General features: G+C 37.6%; 1 protein-coding gene across 1 annotated transcript in view; it reads left to right on the plus strand.

Annotated features, from left to right (window-relative positions):
- Positions 1–16451, plus strand: part of LOC122810701 (adhesion G protein-coupled receptor E1-like) — a 497749-nt gene that overhangs the window by 303189 nt on the left and 178109 nt on the right. The window lies entirely within an intron of this gene.

The following is a 16451-nucleotide window of genomic DNA, read 5'->3' on the forward strand; positions in this document are numbered from 1 at the left end:
CACAATGGAGTCACTTCCTACTTCGGAAGATTTCAGTGTTTGTGCAGTCACAGAGACATGGTTTAGGGCTGCAGAGAATACGCTGGCCATGAAAGGCTATAATGCCTTCCACACATTCAGGCCACAACATGAATGTGAAAAAAAACAAAGGAGGAGGTGTATCCAACTTCATAAAAGACAAGTACACCCCAAGACTGATTAAGTAGTATGACTCCTTAGAGTTATTACAAGTCCAACTAACTGTAGAAGAAACCCCTTCCATGTAATTGTTAGCTACAGGTCCACCAACATGAACCATGAAACAACACAGTGCCTTCCTGGACCTACTTAAGTCACTCATAATACAGCCAAATGGGTAACTTAAACTATCCTTCCATCAACTGGGATACAAATATGAGCTCAGACACCCTTGCCCTAAGGTCCCTGCACTTTGTAAACATGAATGCTCTAGAACAGTTATAATGCACCCCCATGAGGGACTCAAATGTCCTTCACCTAGTACTCACTGATATGGGACATCGCTGCACCACCCCATATGTGAGACTCTCCCTGGTAAAGTCTGATCATAAATCAGACATATTTGATATAGCAGTCATACCTGACTCCCCCTCAGGATCCAAAAGGTGGAAAAATCTCTGCAAAGCAAACTATAGCATCCTAAGTGATAGCATATATAGTTTCAAACCTACTGCCACCACTGACAGAATAGACTCCTATGCAGAGGTGTACACAAATGCCCTGTATAAACACCTTTACAAGTGTGTAGACTTAAGCTGTACCAGATCGGATCAAAACTTGCTCATGAAAACAAAGCCACTCTGGTGGATATCTAGCATAAATAGATTATACAACAAGGGAAAGAAACTGATATCCAGGAATAAGAGGGAACAGTCTCTGCAGAACACCCTCTATAACTTGAATAAGCAAATTAGACATCTTGCAGAGTCCTCTAAAGCTAATTACAAAACTAAATTAGCATCTATCACTAAGGATAATCACAAGGCATTCTTTAGCTATGTCTGTAATGTAAAAGGGAAGGCCCAGCAAATTCAGAGTGGATGGTACCACTCATACTGAACCTGAGGACATAGCCAGAAAGGTTTGGCAACAACTGCACATCCTTATCTCCACCAGCCATACCACACAGAATATCAGTCAACAGTTTGCTACCTATTATCTCCAAATAACTGGTCAAAACTGCAGTCGTCATTGTCAAAAAAATCAGCTTCTATGGGACTGGATAACATCCCATGCTGCTTGCTAAACAGTCTAAAGCAAGGGTTAGAACTACTGGGTGCTGTCTTCAACCACAATCTAAGTACTGACTTTGTTCTGCAAGAGGGGAAAACAGCAACCAAAATAACCTTTCACAGATGGGGCTGACAGAGGGAACTATACACCCACAAGCCTGACCGGCCTTGTCTGCAAGCCATGGAGACAATCATCTTGGACCTTATCAATAAGCACACTGGTGACCTTCAAACTCTTCACATGACCCACTTTGGTTTTGTCAAGGGCAGATCATGCCTGTTAAACCTAGTGGAATTCTTCAAGAGTGTCCCCAAAGCCCTGAATGAAGGCAAATCAGTACATACAGCCTATATCAACTTGCTGAAGGGTTTTGGCACAATCCCTCACTGAGGCATCATAGTGGAACTCACCCACCTGGGGACTAACCCATATGTCATTAGATGTGTAGGCAGCTGGCTCACCAACAGAATGCATACAGTCATAGGTGGTGATTCCACCTCTACCAGCAGACCCATTACCAGTGGTGTCCCACAGAGATCTGTGCTGGGCCTCCTACTGTTTGAAATATATTCCTCAGAAAATCAGGCAAAAAAAGATCATCTGTGGCTCAAAAAGTTTGCTTATGACTGCAAACTGGGTGCAATCATTGAATCCACAAACAATGTCAATATACAACAAAAATGTGCTTACATACAAAAATGATTGTTGCCAAAGCCACAGACTTAATGTTAACCTAAAGTAATGCTCTATTATCCCTTTTGGCAAAGGAGAAGTCCATGCAAATTACACTATTAATAATACCCTCCATATGTTCTAATCCAGTGGTGAGAGATTTGGGAATACAGATTGATGGCAGCCTCACCTTTGATCATTTTGTGCCCATAGTGGTATTGAAGGCCCTTTACACTGCACACCTAATAAGTCAGGACATAGCATCCAAGATGAAGGATGTTATACCTCCACTGTACTTACCCATCATAAGACCAATAATAGATTACAATGCTACCTTTTGCATGTACATCACCAGACACCTGGAACAGTTGGAGAGACCTCAAAGGTTTCTCACTAAGAAAACCCAGGGACTTCCAACACATTATCTATATGGACACTGTACTCTGTATCATATAGACTGCTGAGAGGTGACTTGTGGCTGGCCTATAGACCAGTCTCAAACCCTGCCTTAATGGAAATGCTGCACTTCTGCAAATCACATGGGACAAGATTCACTTGCTCTAGGGACCTTATCCTAGCCAGATATGTCTCTCCATCATGTCCTGTTGATGTTGCAGGACATAATGGAGAGACAGATATGTCTCCCACAGACTGAAACTTCCATGGAGTGAACTCACAATTCATGTAAAATTGAGCTTCTCAATGACTCTATTTATGTATAACTGGGACAATTGGATAGGAAAGCATAGATTTACCCTGAGGGTTCCACCTATGTCACTCTTTGACAGGGTCAACCAGTGCCGATCATGGATTTGCAAATATGGACTACTTATCATGGTCTGTAAGGGAACAATGACTCAACTTGGATAGGCTTGACAAGGCACTATGACCATTACTGTAGTAACCTCCTGTGAAACTATGAACCTATGGCCATTATGGTACAGCCTCATATGAACCTGTGAGGCTATAAACGTGTGCTGGCCTGCCAACATCTTGTCACATATGTGGGCTGCTGATATCATGTACTATAAGTTCAACTGCAGGCTTATAAATGTCAGAATAGAGCTGTGGTGCTTGTTTTATGTACTGTGTTCTGTAGTCTGTGTACCTAGATAGATAGGGGCTCTACTCCCACTGCAGTCAACTGTGTGTGCTCTTGCTTGACATTATGGAGAGACTTTTAATGTAGCATGTGGGACACTGTTATTACTGTATTCTCAGTGGATGTTGCTGATGTTATCAGCTGTATCAGATGCCTGGCTATGTGGTCATTCCTCCACGGCATAGACAGATACTGACTAGAAGGCCAGACAGACGTCACCCCATCCTATACCAGACAGATGACAGTGATATGGATTTTAGTCTAATCACATACATCATGCCATGCTTTGTAGGCCCGTGTTATTTTCCTGAGAAAGCCCTGTGGTAGCTCCAGCTGCTGCATGTGTCTGTACAGGTTCATGCAAAAGAGAGCGAGACAGGGTCCAAATGGAGAGATGATGAAAAAGGGTCTGAATGGACAAATGATAAAATCAGCAAAATGAAAGAAGTATTGCTAAGAATTGAATTTATCATCAAGTCTTGGTGAGTACCTTCATGAGGTGGACCCTGTTTTTTACAAAATCTTATCAAGATGACACTAATATATAGACTGTATTGTATATAACATATATCATGGAAAGAAGTAGGTTAAAAAATGAAGAAGATACCTGCAGTCACAAGATAAAAAAGTGCCCAATCCTGGTAGGTGCACTGGTACCAGGACTGGAAAAAATGACAGTGTAAAATCCTCAAGATACAGCAATATTCTTAAAATGGGACTAGGCCAGGCCCAGGGGGAGGATGATCCCACCCCCACTCCCATTGTTGAAAGAAGTAGCAGTCCACAAAAATCACAAAAACTGATAGGCCAAAAAAGAGTCATACAGATGAAAGAGTGAACTACTGAGGATAAGAAAGAAATTATGTATTCTTACTATTATGCAAGAAGCCCAGAATTTGCAGACAAAAGATATACAAAAAGTTTAAGAGAGAAATTAGAGGAAAGAAAATACTTCCACAAGAAAAACTGTCAGCAGCTTCAAATGTGTGTTCATTAATACAACAAATCCATGCAAAACACTATATAAACCAAGAAACCTTGTGCCATTTGGAAAAAGAAGTGACTGAGGAAGTGCAAAAATTTGAAGAACAAAATTTAGAGATGTTTGAAGGGTTTAAAAAAGCAACATGGACATGGGAAAGAAAGAGAGATCTGATATGATTCAATATTTATGCAAAGGAGAAAGCCAAATTAATCTACACAAAAAAGGCAGCCCCAAAGATATTCAAACAGAAATACAGGCAAAGGCACCCAGATATGGAACATTTCACAATAAAAAAGAAGTAAGATCACAAAGAGGGAACTCGGAGCAGAAGATTAGTTAAGTAGAAGTTAAAAATTGAAGCTCCAGTTATGGAATATTTGCAAAGTGAAAGATCTGGTATAGAAAGTATAACAAAGGTTATATCACAACATGATGGAACAACTAGTTCCCAAAGTAAGGCAAAACAAGAGGAGCAGGAGACATCTGAAGAAGAAATATGGACACGGGAAAGAAAAATATTTAATATGGTGCAAGATTTATGCAGAGGAGAAAGCAAAACTAATCAATGCAAAAAGAGCAGCACCAAAGATATTTGAAGAGAAATGCAAAGAAAGTCATCTGGATATGGAAAATTTTCCAATACAAAAAATAAGAACATAAAGAGGAAAAGAAGAAAAGAGGATTAGTAATGGAGAAGTTAAAGAAACAGAAACTGAGGTTATGGAGTACAACACAATGGGATAGAGCAATGGACACCCAAATTAAGAAGAAAGTAATGGGGCAGGAAGCATGCAGTCAGTTGACATATGAAGACATTTTGGAGCCTCCCATAGCAAACCAGTACAAACGTTCAGTTGGAGCTATATAGCAAGGGAAAGAACAGGAAACTGTAACAACTCTGACACAGTCAATGTCATGGAGTGGTAGGCCATTGAATTCCCATATGAAACAGCAATGGATGACAATGGCTGACACTGAAGAGAATGTGGCACAAGAAGATGATCTGGGACTTTCTATAGAATGCTCACAGGAAATGGCGAACAAAGAATGTGCCCTCAGTTTAGAAGAAAATGATCTAAGAGAAGAGTTGCCTGATTCAATACAGATGGATAGACATATTAAACTCAATGAAAGAAATAGACTGTAGAAGGCCAATAAAACCAAAAAAGTTAAGAAGTTTGATAAAAAATTGAACACAGTAATTAGGACTGTCCATAGGGATTCATGCGATATAACAGAAGCAAATAGGATACATTACTGTGCAACCAAATTAATAACAGATAAAGTCCTACCACAAGAACACAGGGTAGTAAGGAAAAGGACGGGGAGAAATTGAATGCCATCATGGAAGTATTGAACAGAGAAAACTATAAAGCAATTAAGACAAGAAGTGCCACTCTTTGAAGAGTACAGAAGAGGGAACAGATCAACAAAATTACTCAGAAAGACAGACATGCTAAATCTATTCCCAGTATTATAATGGATCAAAATTTGTCATCCACTATCACAAATATGACTTTTGGCTTTTCCCGGTTAGGGGTCGCCACAGCGGAACTCCAATCTGCTCATGATTGGCAGTGGATTTGTACGGTGCCGAGTTGCCAGCCTGACACCCAACCTTCAACGAAGGCATGCCCATTAACGCTCACACCTACCTGCATGTCTTTAATGTCACTCAACCATGGGGAGGACATGCAGACTCCACACAGAAGGTGCTCCAGCCAAGAATCGAATGGGAGAACCTCTTGCTGTGAGGTGACAATGCTAACTGCTGCACCACTGTGGCTTATCTACTATCACAAATAATAAACTAAAAATATCAGCACAGGCAGAAAAGCTTAGAAGATAAACAGATAAATATAAAGGAAAAGTACAAAATAAGCAATGTATTGATGACCCAAAAAAGTTTTATAGAGAATTGGGAAACAAGATAAAAGGAATTGAAAGACCGCCAAAAAAAGAAGAAATGGATACATTTTGGAGAAATATTTATTAAGATCCTGTAGAATATAAAAAGATGCTAAATGGATAGAGGAAGTAAAAGAAAGAGTAAGAAGTTCAAATGTATAGAATATGAATTGGGATGAAGTAATGACCAGAGAGACTGAAACAAAGTTTAGAAAAGCCTCTAATTGAAAAACTCCAGGCCCAGATGCAATACCTAACTTCTGGTTAAAAGTATTAACATCTTTGCATGAAGATTTAGCCATGAGTAAAAACTATTTATATGTGCACTCTGAACAGACACCAGCCTGGCTAACAACAGGAAAAACAATGCTTCTACTTAAAACTGAACCTGCAAGCTAATTTAAAAACTATAGACCAATAATGTGCCTTCCAATAATGTATAAACTATGCACTGGAATTGATGCAGACATAGTTTATAGTCAATTAGAAGAAAACTCAATTATGGGAATATAACAAAAGGGTAATCATAGAAATTCATAGGCAACAAAGGATCATTTGTTGTTAAAGTCATAGCGGAGAACTGTAAAAAGGAGAAGAATCTAAGTATGGCATGGATTGAATACAAACAAGCATTTGATGGTGTCCCACATTCATATATGAGTGCTTAAAATGTATAAGATACACCCTACACTGATAAACTGCATCACAACAGCCATGAAACAGTGACAATCTATTTTACAGTTAAGCCATCACAAAAGACAAATTATTATTCCAGGGATACAAATCCAAAGGGAGATATTCTAGGGTGATTCTCTCTCACCACTGATCTTTTGCCTTGCCCCTAACCCATTAAGCTGTCTACTTAACAGATTAGGTCACCGCTATAATTTGGCTCCTAAAAAGCAACAAAGTGGAAAAACTTCTAATCTTCTCCTTGTAGATGATTCAAACTGTATAGTTCATCAGATGAGGAACTGAAAGCACAACTGCAAGTGATCAAAACTTTCTCAGATGATATAAGAATGTCATTTGATCTTGATAAATGTGTAAAAGCAACCTTTAAAACAGGAAAGCTGCAGCACCAAGAAAACATCAGTTTGGGACAAAATAATGATATAAAAATTTGAGCAAGAGGGAGTGTATAAATATTTGGAAATTGATGAAGGATCAACAATAAAACATGAACAAATGTGGATAAAACTCAGAAATGAATATTTTAGAAGACTACAATTAATCCTGAAAACAGCATTGACATCTAGGAACAAAGTTCAAGCTATAAACCAATTTGTTCTTCCTGTCCTAACTTACAGTTTTGGAGAGACTGACTGACCCCAAAAGGTGTTGGCTAGAATAGACAGGAAAACAAGAAGGATGCTTCATGCTCATCAAATGATTTATAAAAATCAGTGCATACCAAGATTATATATTCCCCATTCCGAAGGAGGTATGGGCCTCCTTTAAATTAATTACATATATAGATCTGCAATTGTGATACTGCAGACATATCTGCTGACCTCAGAAGACCCAAGCATAGTGAAAGTTTTGAAGCATGAGGAGAATAAATCTAAGATGACTTCTCTGCTTAGTCTAGCTGAAGCATATCAGCATCAAGTGGGAATGGAAATTAAACCAGACGTAGATAAAAATCAGCCAGCAACTGAATGTGCCAAAAAAAAAAAAGAAAGAATTTAAGGTGAAGGATCAGATGAGAATGCAAGAAATGTAAAAAATGCATAAATATAGTTGCAAGTATAGAGAACTCCTGGAACAACCTCATGTTGATCAGGATCAAACACAGGAATGTTTAAGGAGAGGCAAATTAAAACCAAAAAATGAAAGGTTAATATTGAGGCCCAAGATATTGGACAATGTACACATCGGTTTACAAACTCCAGTGTACATGTGGGAGAAACAGACAAATGTAGGTTTTGTAAAACAGAACTGGAAATAGTTGCACACCTTGTTGCTGGTTGTGACATACTAATGGCAGAAGGACTGTATACTGAAAGGCATAATAATGTAGCAAGAGGTTAAAACACTGGAAAGATGAGCCACAAAGCTTCATAGAAAATTATGAAGTCTACATCACATGGAATCACCCATTGCCAACAGTTCAAAAGATAGATGTAAGAAAACCAGATATAGTGGTCCATGAGAAGAAGACAAAAGTAGCATTCATTACTGAAATCGCTATGTACAGTGACTACAGTGTCTTGTGTACAAAGAGACACAAATTCATGAAATATCAGGATTTTCAGGCAGAAACAAGAGCAACGTGGAAGAAATATACCCAGGCAGTTCCAACATTAGTAGGAGCAACAGGTCTTATAAAAAATAATCTACAATTGTATTTGGATATGCTACTGATACATGTAATTCCATTCAAATTGCAGAAGGAGTCATTACCTGAAACATTGCGGGTGCTGCAAAGAGCACTTCTATCTGACATCAAAGAATGAAACAGTACTAATTTCATGAACTTTAATTATACTTTGACTTAGGAATGGGGTGCATTCCAGTCATGGTATTAGAAACCCAAAAGACAAATTAAAAAAGAGCATTATACTCTGTTACTGTTCTGATGAGGTTTGACCACAGTGCTTTTGTAAAATCTGAAGATCTGAATATGATGGCATGACTTATGATGTGCACCATACATTTATCTTGGAAGATCATTAAAGCAAGAAGTTAGAAAGTAATGATATACAACTAATCTTAGTGGCATCCACAAAGTCTCAAACAACCCAATAAACAAGTATCGTGGATCCATAAACAAAACAGTGTAAGAAAGTTCTCTGAGTGAAAGATTTTCAATTCATATATATCTAGTTAATCACTGTATATTAATAAGATCAGATAATGGTAGTAGAAGTAGCAAACTTAAACTTGTCTTAAGTCAACAAATAATAAAAAATATAATTTGAAATATTATACAGAATTACTAAGTATTCAAATGTAATCCAAGCAAGGTAGACAGTCTGTTTCCAGTTGAAAGTCCTTTATTAAGCACTCAGACAAGCGATCTAAGTAAAACAAAAATAACAAAATAATATTTCATCACAAACATTCTAATTAAATATCTGCTTTTTATCAGGTATGGGAGTGGTTTATTGTGCTGTAAATCACAGTGTATTGGTATACATGTTAACAAATTCACATCCCTTCCCCCATCAGTGTGACATTCAAACTGGTCCTTCCCTGCTGATAGCTGGGCTGGCAGTATCCCCTTTCTTGACATGTCCCATAACAGTAACTCAGTTGTACCCTTGCATGTGCCATAATAGTAACTCACTTTTGCTCCTCTCAAAGAACTGTCCATTCTTGTTTGTGCCATAAAAGTAACTCTGCTTTGCTCAGCCCAAAAGAACAGTCTATGTTTGTGTGTGCCATAACATTAACTCGGCTTTGTTTCCCCCATCAACAGAACAGTTGTACCAATTTATGTGCCATAACAGTAACTCACCTTTGTTCTCCACCCAAAAAGCACAGTCTATGCTTGTTTGTGCCATCCAACCTGCCCTTCAGTTGTTGACAAATGCATATCATATTATTGCCAGTTAATATCCTCACACATTTTAAGGCCAATTATATAGCATAGCTTACAGACTGCATGTCTCAGAGTACTGGTCAGATAACTGATGAATGACCAGGAAACACAGAAAGGTAAGACAGAGCTGTATAGTTGCAAGCAATAATCATAACAAGCTGTGCGATCACTAAATGCACTATGTCCAAATATAACAAAAAAGAGGTCTATAGATTAGTACTAGGCCAGGTGCTCTTGTGGGCCATTTAAAGCCTAACTAATTAACCCATGTGAAAAATCAAACTCGGCACCTTGTGTCTGTAAGGCAAGTATCTTAGCCATTGCATCAATATCTCTCTGATGGTTCATGGCTTGACATCAGTGTACATTCTTTTGCAGTTGCTTGTGTAATGAATGACTTCAGTTCTTTGCTGCAAAGCTGTTTGTGTGCCAAAGAGGGATAAGGCACCCATCCTGTTTTCTGAAGGTACATTTCAGTGAGAGTTGAAATGCAGACCTATGTACTAACATTTTCTACAGTGTATGTCAAAGATTGCTTTTCCTCCTTTCAACTATTTCTCCCTTTTTATTGTTTTTTATCTTTTCTTTTCTTTTATGCTAAATAACACTATAAATCTGACAGAGAAAACACAATTTGCAAACAAATGAAGAGGAGGTTGGATGTTAACGAAACAGGACCTGTGAATTGTGCACTGCTTATTTGCATTTCCAACCTTGACAGACCTACATGTAACACTTTGTAAGTGTAACATAACACACCCACCTGATGATGTAAGCATCACAGTCGTCAGCCCACAAACACAAACCACTGAAGGAGTGCCTACACTATGTGAAAATCCCTACAGCGATCTGACTTTTGGGATTCAGCAATTCTAATGAGTTCAGACCTTATTTGCATCTTCACTATGCTGACAGCCCTGAATCTACACCAATAGCAACTGTGTAGCTAGGGAAAGTGAATATTGAACACAGAAGTTAAGGTATTACATTTAAACAATGTTCCTGTTTTGAGCCTTTGTCCCCTGTTTATTTTAATATTTCCCAGATACCTTGGCATACCTCTCAACTGCATAGATTTTTGCAGGATGTCCAGTTTTTGTCTCATATTTTTGGTCTGCTCTTCATAAAAATGTTTTTTAGATAAATCACTGTTATGATCTAAAGATTAATATCACTAAATAATTACATGAAATTTGAGCTTCAGACTTCATAAGTTTCAGAAAATGCATGCTAACACAAATCCTGTTATTCTGGCAAATTTCTAATTAATAAGAACAGTATTTAAAATGTGTCCTATTTCATCCATATCTTGTGTTAAGAGGCTGAGACGTCTGTGTAAGAAGTTAAGAGATACACAAAGCAGTTAACTGTTGCTGCTGGTGCTGCTGCCTGCAAACCTGTTGTTCTATCAATTTTCTAAGTTGGTAAGAGCAATATTTAAAATTGTCCCTATATTTGGGTCTTTTCTCCCATTATTTATGGCTTTGTCCAGATGGCCTACCCTAAGAGGTTGATAGTTATGGTCTGCATTACTGTACTGTCCATTTGGGGGGAAGGCAGCAAAATTGCATTTTACACACCTGTTGTTCTATCAATTTTGTAAGTTTGTAAAAGCAACATTTTTAGTCCTTCCCCCCATTGTTTATGGCTTTGTCTAGATATCTTGCCCTAAGAGGTTGAGAACTATGGCTGGAATTACTGTACTGTTAATTTGGGGGCAGGACAACAAAACTGCATTTCTGTCAACATAAGCCCTGCTACTTTAGCAACTTTCTAAGTTAATAAGAGCAATATTTAAAATCTGTCCCTATTTTTGGACCTTTGACCCCAATTATTGATGGCTTTGTCCAGATTTCCAACTCTAAAAGCTTGAGAGGTATGCCATGTGGACTCCCTTCCATGGCTGTATTTGAAAAGTTTTGGAATACAGATGGGACCCCAGCATGGAGTTTACAAGGTTGCTTCTGACCTTGTTGAGTCACTCCAGTGTGTTTTCTGGGTTTATTAACATGTGTTTTGACTGCTTATGCAGCTGATTAGCATGCCAAGATGTTTAACTGTTTTTCACGGGGAAGTACACCTCTACACAGCGCTTAGTGAGTTCATATCTTCCCACAGCCATGATTGCATCACATTGCAACGTGAACATGGTGAAAAACCTCTGTATAGGCTTTATTGAATTCCCCCAAGAAGTATCACTGTTAGAAAAGCATAGAAGAGTGAAATACTCAAAAAGATAGATGTGATAAAATCAATGCACAATATCTGAACAGATCAGTATCTATCATGCACTATCACAAATAATAAACTAAAATTCAGTATCAGACCTACTAACAACCCTAATGTTGGACCCACCCACCCTTCAACCTATTCAAACACCAGCCCTAGACCATCAACTACTTATAACCCTGTTATTAATAACCCCCTACTCACCAAATGTCATACAAACCCCATTCTCATTTCAGCCCATACCCACTGACAGCATTAGGAAACTGCTACAAAAATTAAAACCCTGCTCCACATCAGCTGATAATCTTCCACCAAACTACCTTAAACTGGCTGCTAACTCAAGTGCCTACCCAATCAGTATCCTTATAAATAGGTCTTTATCTGAATCAGAAGTACCTACCATATGGAAACAATCTCACATCACCCCCATCCATAAAGGAGGCAACTCTTTTGAACCATCCAATTTCCGTCCTATATCCATCTTGTCACCCATATCCAAAATTATTAATAGAGGTATCCTTCAGCAGGTAATGCAATATCTATTGTAAAACAATCTTTTAACCAAAACCCAAAATGGCTTCTGGCCTAGCCACAGCACAGCTACAGCCCTATTATCTTTTGCAGACACAGTGAACAAGGCCAGAGATGCAGGATGTTATACAGCCTTAGTATTCCTTAATCTGTCCAAGGCCTTTGACATATTGTCTCATCCCTTACTATCGAACACACTGTCTAACTTAGGTTTCTCACATAACACGGTAAAATGGTTTCAGAGCTACCTCAACGCTCATAAACAAGCAGTGAAATGGTCCAATGAACTCTCAGCCTTTCTCCACACCCTTACTGGAATCCCTCAAGGCTCCATCCTAGGACCCCTACCTTTCACACTCCCTGTCACCCTGGGACCCTCATTCAGTACGCTGATGATTCCATCATAATCTGTACTGCTCAATCACTACCAGAACTACTTTCTAAAACTCAACAGTCCTTCACTGCAGTCGAATCCTGGCTAAGAAATGCCCAACTCTTTCTTAATCCAAAGAAGACAAAACTAGTACTCTTTCATCCCAAAAACACCTCCCCTGTCACTGATCATTTCAACATCCTTGCATCTGACAACACTGTCATGGAAATAGTGCAGGAAACCAAACTTCTATGAGTTATCATTGACAATAAACTTTCATTTGACCCCCATATGCAGCAAAATATCAAGAAAACTCATCAAAAACTGAGACTCTTATATAGAAACAAACATTTTTTTACTGCAGCAACCAAACCTACCCTTGCAAAAACATGTATACTTCCCTCCCTTCTTTATGGTGCCCCTATTCTAAGTAACTTACAAACTTCTACTCTAAGCAAGGTGACTGTCTGCCCTGCACTAGCCAATCTAGTCACACCTTACACACCAAATCAATCCCTACAATCAGAAGACAAAAACCTCTTAGCTATCTGAAAGCCGACAAGAAAACCAGGTCACTCTCTGTATTCCTACTCTGTCTCTATACTTTGGAATTCACTCCCTCTAGCTACCAGGTCTATATCTGGCCTAACCCATTTCAAAGCCTCTTTAAAAAATAATCTGAAAAGTACATGGATCTGCTCTTGCATAAAGCCTGCCTAATGCGCAGCTCTTCCTCTTCTTCCAAACTAGTCTCATCCTCCTCTTCTGTCACACTTCAATCCTTTATAGTCTGCAAGATCCTAAGGCTCTTCTAACTCCTTTTCTGTTTGTATACCATATCCTTAAGATATACTCAGTCTGTGTTGCTTCTATTCTTAACTAACTCCTTCTCTGGTTCTATACCATATCCTTAAGCTACTGCTCAGGCTGTATTGCTTCTATTCTTGTTAACTCTCTCACTATCTTTCTGTGTCACTAACTTTTTGGCTATTATTTTCATAACTGACACTAGCATTCTATTTTTCATGTACTATAACAGTCAATGTCATACATTGCACTACCTATGTACTATTTTTGGACACTATCTACATCATGTATGGTGAGAGTGATTATTATTGTCTATAATGTTGTAACTCTATAGAATTGTCTAGATGTATAGTGCATATTGTAACATAGTTTGCTCTTTCAACTTATTCTTGTATAGTATTTTTAATGCCATTTGTATTGTATTGGATTATACTGTATTTTTTTGTCCTATATGTGGAGCTTTTCTCCCTGGGCCTCTGCTGAAAACGGACTCTGTAGATCCAGTCAGACCACTTTGGTAAACAAATGTCAAATAAAATAAATAATAAATAAAAATAGCACATGCAGAAAAACTTAGAAGATATACAGATAAACATAAAGAAAAAGCACAAAATAGGCAATGTATTGATGACCCAAAAAAGTTTTATAGAGAGTTGGGAAACAAGGAAAAAGGAGATGAAATACAACAAAAAAAAGAAGAAATAGATACATATTGGAGAAATATCTATGAAGATCCTGTGGAACATAACAAGGATGCTGAATGGATAGAAGAAATAAAACATAGAATAGAAAGTCAAATGCACAGGATTTGAACTGGGATGAAGTAACGGGCAGAGAAACTGAAACAATGTTAAGAAAAGCTCCTAAATGGAAAACTCCAGGTCTAAATGCAGTACCTAACTTGTGGCTAAATGTATTAACGTCTTTATTTGAAGATTTATCCATGAGTAAGAATTATATATATGCATACCCCAAGCAGATACCAACCTGGTTAATAAAAGGAAAAAAAATACTCCTACTTATGATTGAACCTGCAAGTTATCCTAAAAACTATAGACCAATAATTTGCTTTCTGACAATGTATAAATTATACACTGGAATTGATGCTGACAGATTTTATAGTCATTTAGGAGAAAACTCAATCAGGGAAATAGTACAAAAGGGTAACAAAAGAAAGGCATCTGAAACAAAGGATCATTTTTGTTAAATAAAGTCATAATGGAAAACTGTAAAAAATGGGAAGAATATAATTATGGCATGGATAGACTTCAAAAAAGCATTTGACAGTATCCCACATTCATGGATAAAAGAGTCCTTGAAATTATATAAGGTACACCCTACACTGATCGATTACATTACACCAACCATGAAACAGTGGCAAACCACTTTGCAGTAAGGCCATGATAAAGGATAAATTATTTCTCCAGGGATAAAAATTCAAAGGGGGATATTCCAGGGTGATTCTGCCACCCCCTGCTTTTTGTCTTGCCCTTAACCCATTAAGCTGTCTACTTAACAGATTAGGTCATTATTACAATTTGGCTCCCAGAAAACAACAAAGTGTAAAGACTTCTCATGTTTTTTTTTTTTTGCTTGTTTTGTGTGGATGATTTAAAATTGTATAGTTCTTGAGATGATGAACTGAAAGTATAACTGCAAGAAGTCAAAACTTTTTCAGATGATATAACAAGGTAATTTGGTCTTGATAAATGTGCAAAAGCAACCTTTAAATTGCAAATAAGCAGCACCAAGAAAACATCTGCATGGGACAGGAATGTGATAAAAAAGAACTTGAGCAAGAGGAGGTGTATAAATATTTGGGATATGATGAAGGATCAACAATAAAACATGAACAAATGTGAATAAAACTTAGTAAGAAATATTTTCTTGAGCAAGAGGGAGTGTACAAATATTTGGGATATGATGAAGGATCAACAATAAAACATGAACAAATGTGAATAAAACTTAGTAAGAAATGTTTTAGAAGACAGAAATTAATACTGAAAACATCACTGATATTGTGGAACAAAGTCCAAGCTATAAACCAATTTGCACTTCCCTCCCTAACTTATAGTTTTGGAGTGACTGATTGGCCCCAGAAGGGGTTGGATCAGTTGGACAGGAAAACAAGAAAGATGCTTCATGCTTAACAAATTTATTATAAAAATCAGTGTATACCAAGGCTATATATTCATCATTCTGAAGGAGGTATGGGCCTCCTTGAAATTAATTACATGTACAGATCTGGAATCGTAGTACTGCATACATATCTACTGATTTAACAAGGCCCAAATGTGGTGAAAGTTTTAAAACATGAGGAGAATAAGTCTAAGGCGACTTCCCTGCTTAGTTTAGTAGAAGCATATTGGTGTCAAATGGAAATGGAGATCAAACCAGATGTAGATAAAAATCAGGCAGCAACTAAATGTGACAAAAAATGAAAGGAAGAATATAAGGTGAAGGATCAGATGAGAAAGCAATAAATGTGGAAAATGCATAACTATAGTTGCAAGTATAGAAAACTCTTGGAACAACCTCAAGTTCATCAGGACTGAATGCAGGAATGGTTAATAAGAGGAGAATTTAAACCAAAAGACAAATGGTTAATATTGATGGCCCAGTATAGTGGACTATGTACACATTGGTTTACAAAGTCCATTGAACATATGGGAGAAAACGACAAATGTAGGTTTTGTGAAACAAAATTGGAAACAGTCACACATCTTGTTGCTGATTGTGATATACTAATAGGAGCTATTGCAAGTGTCTAATTAGATAAATGTCAAAGAGGCATTGTATACAATAAGTCTGATAAGGGCCAAGTATATTCTTACTACAACTTCCTTAAATCTAGATGCCATTAACTTACCTATAAGTTAGGCAACATAGAATTATTTTTGCATTGTATTAGGTATATGTTGGTCAAAGGCCAGATTGTTGTCTACATATGTTTCCAGATCCCTGTTGACTGTTAGAAGTGTTTTATCAATGAAGTAGTAACTTGCAATGACAATTTCCCCAAAGGCCATTATAATGTATTTTTTTA

Source organism: Protopterus annectens, chromosome 9.part0 (assembly GCF_019279795.1).
Source record: "Protopterus annectens isolate FY-2018-M chromosome 9.part0, PAN1.0, whole genome shotgun sequence".
Classification (NCBI taxonomy): domain Eukaryota; kingdom Metazoa; phylum Chordata; order Ceratodontiformes; family Protopteridae; genus Protopterus; species Protopterus annectens.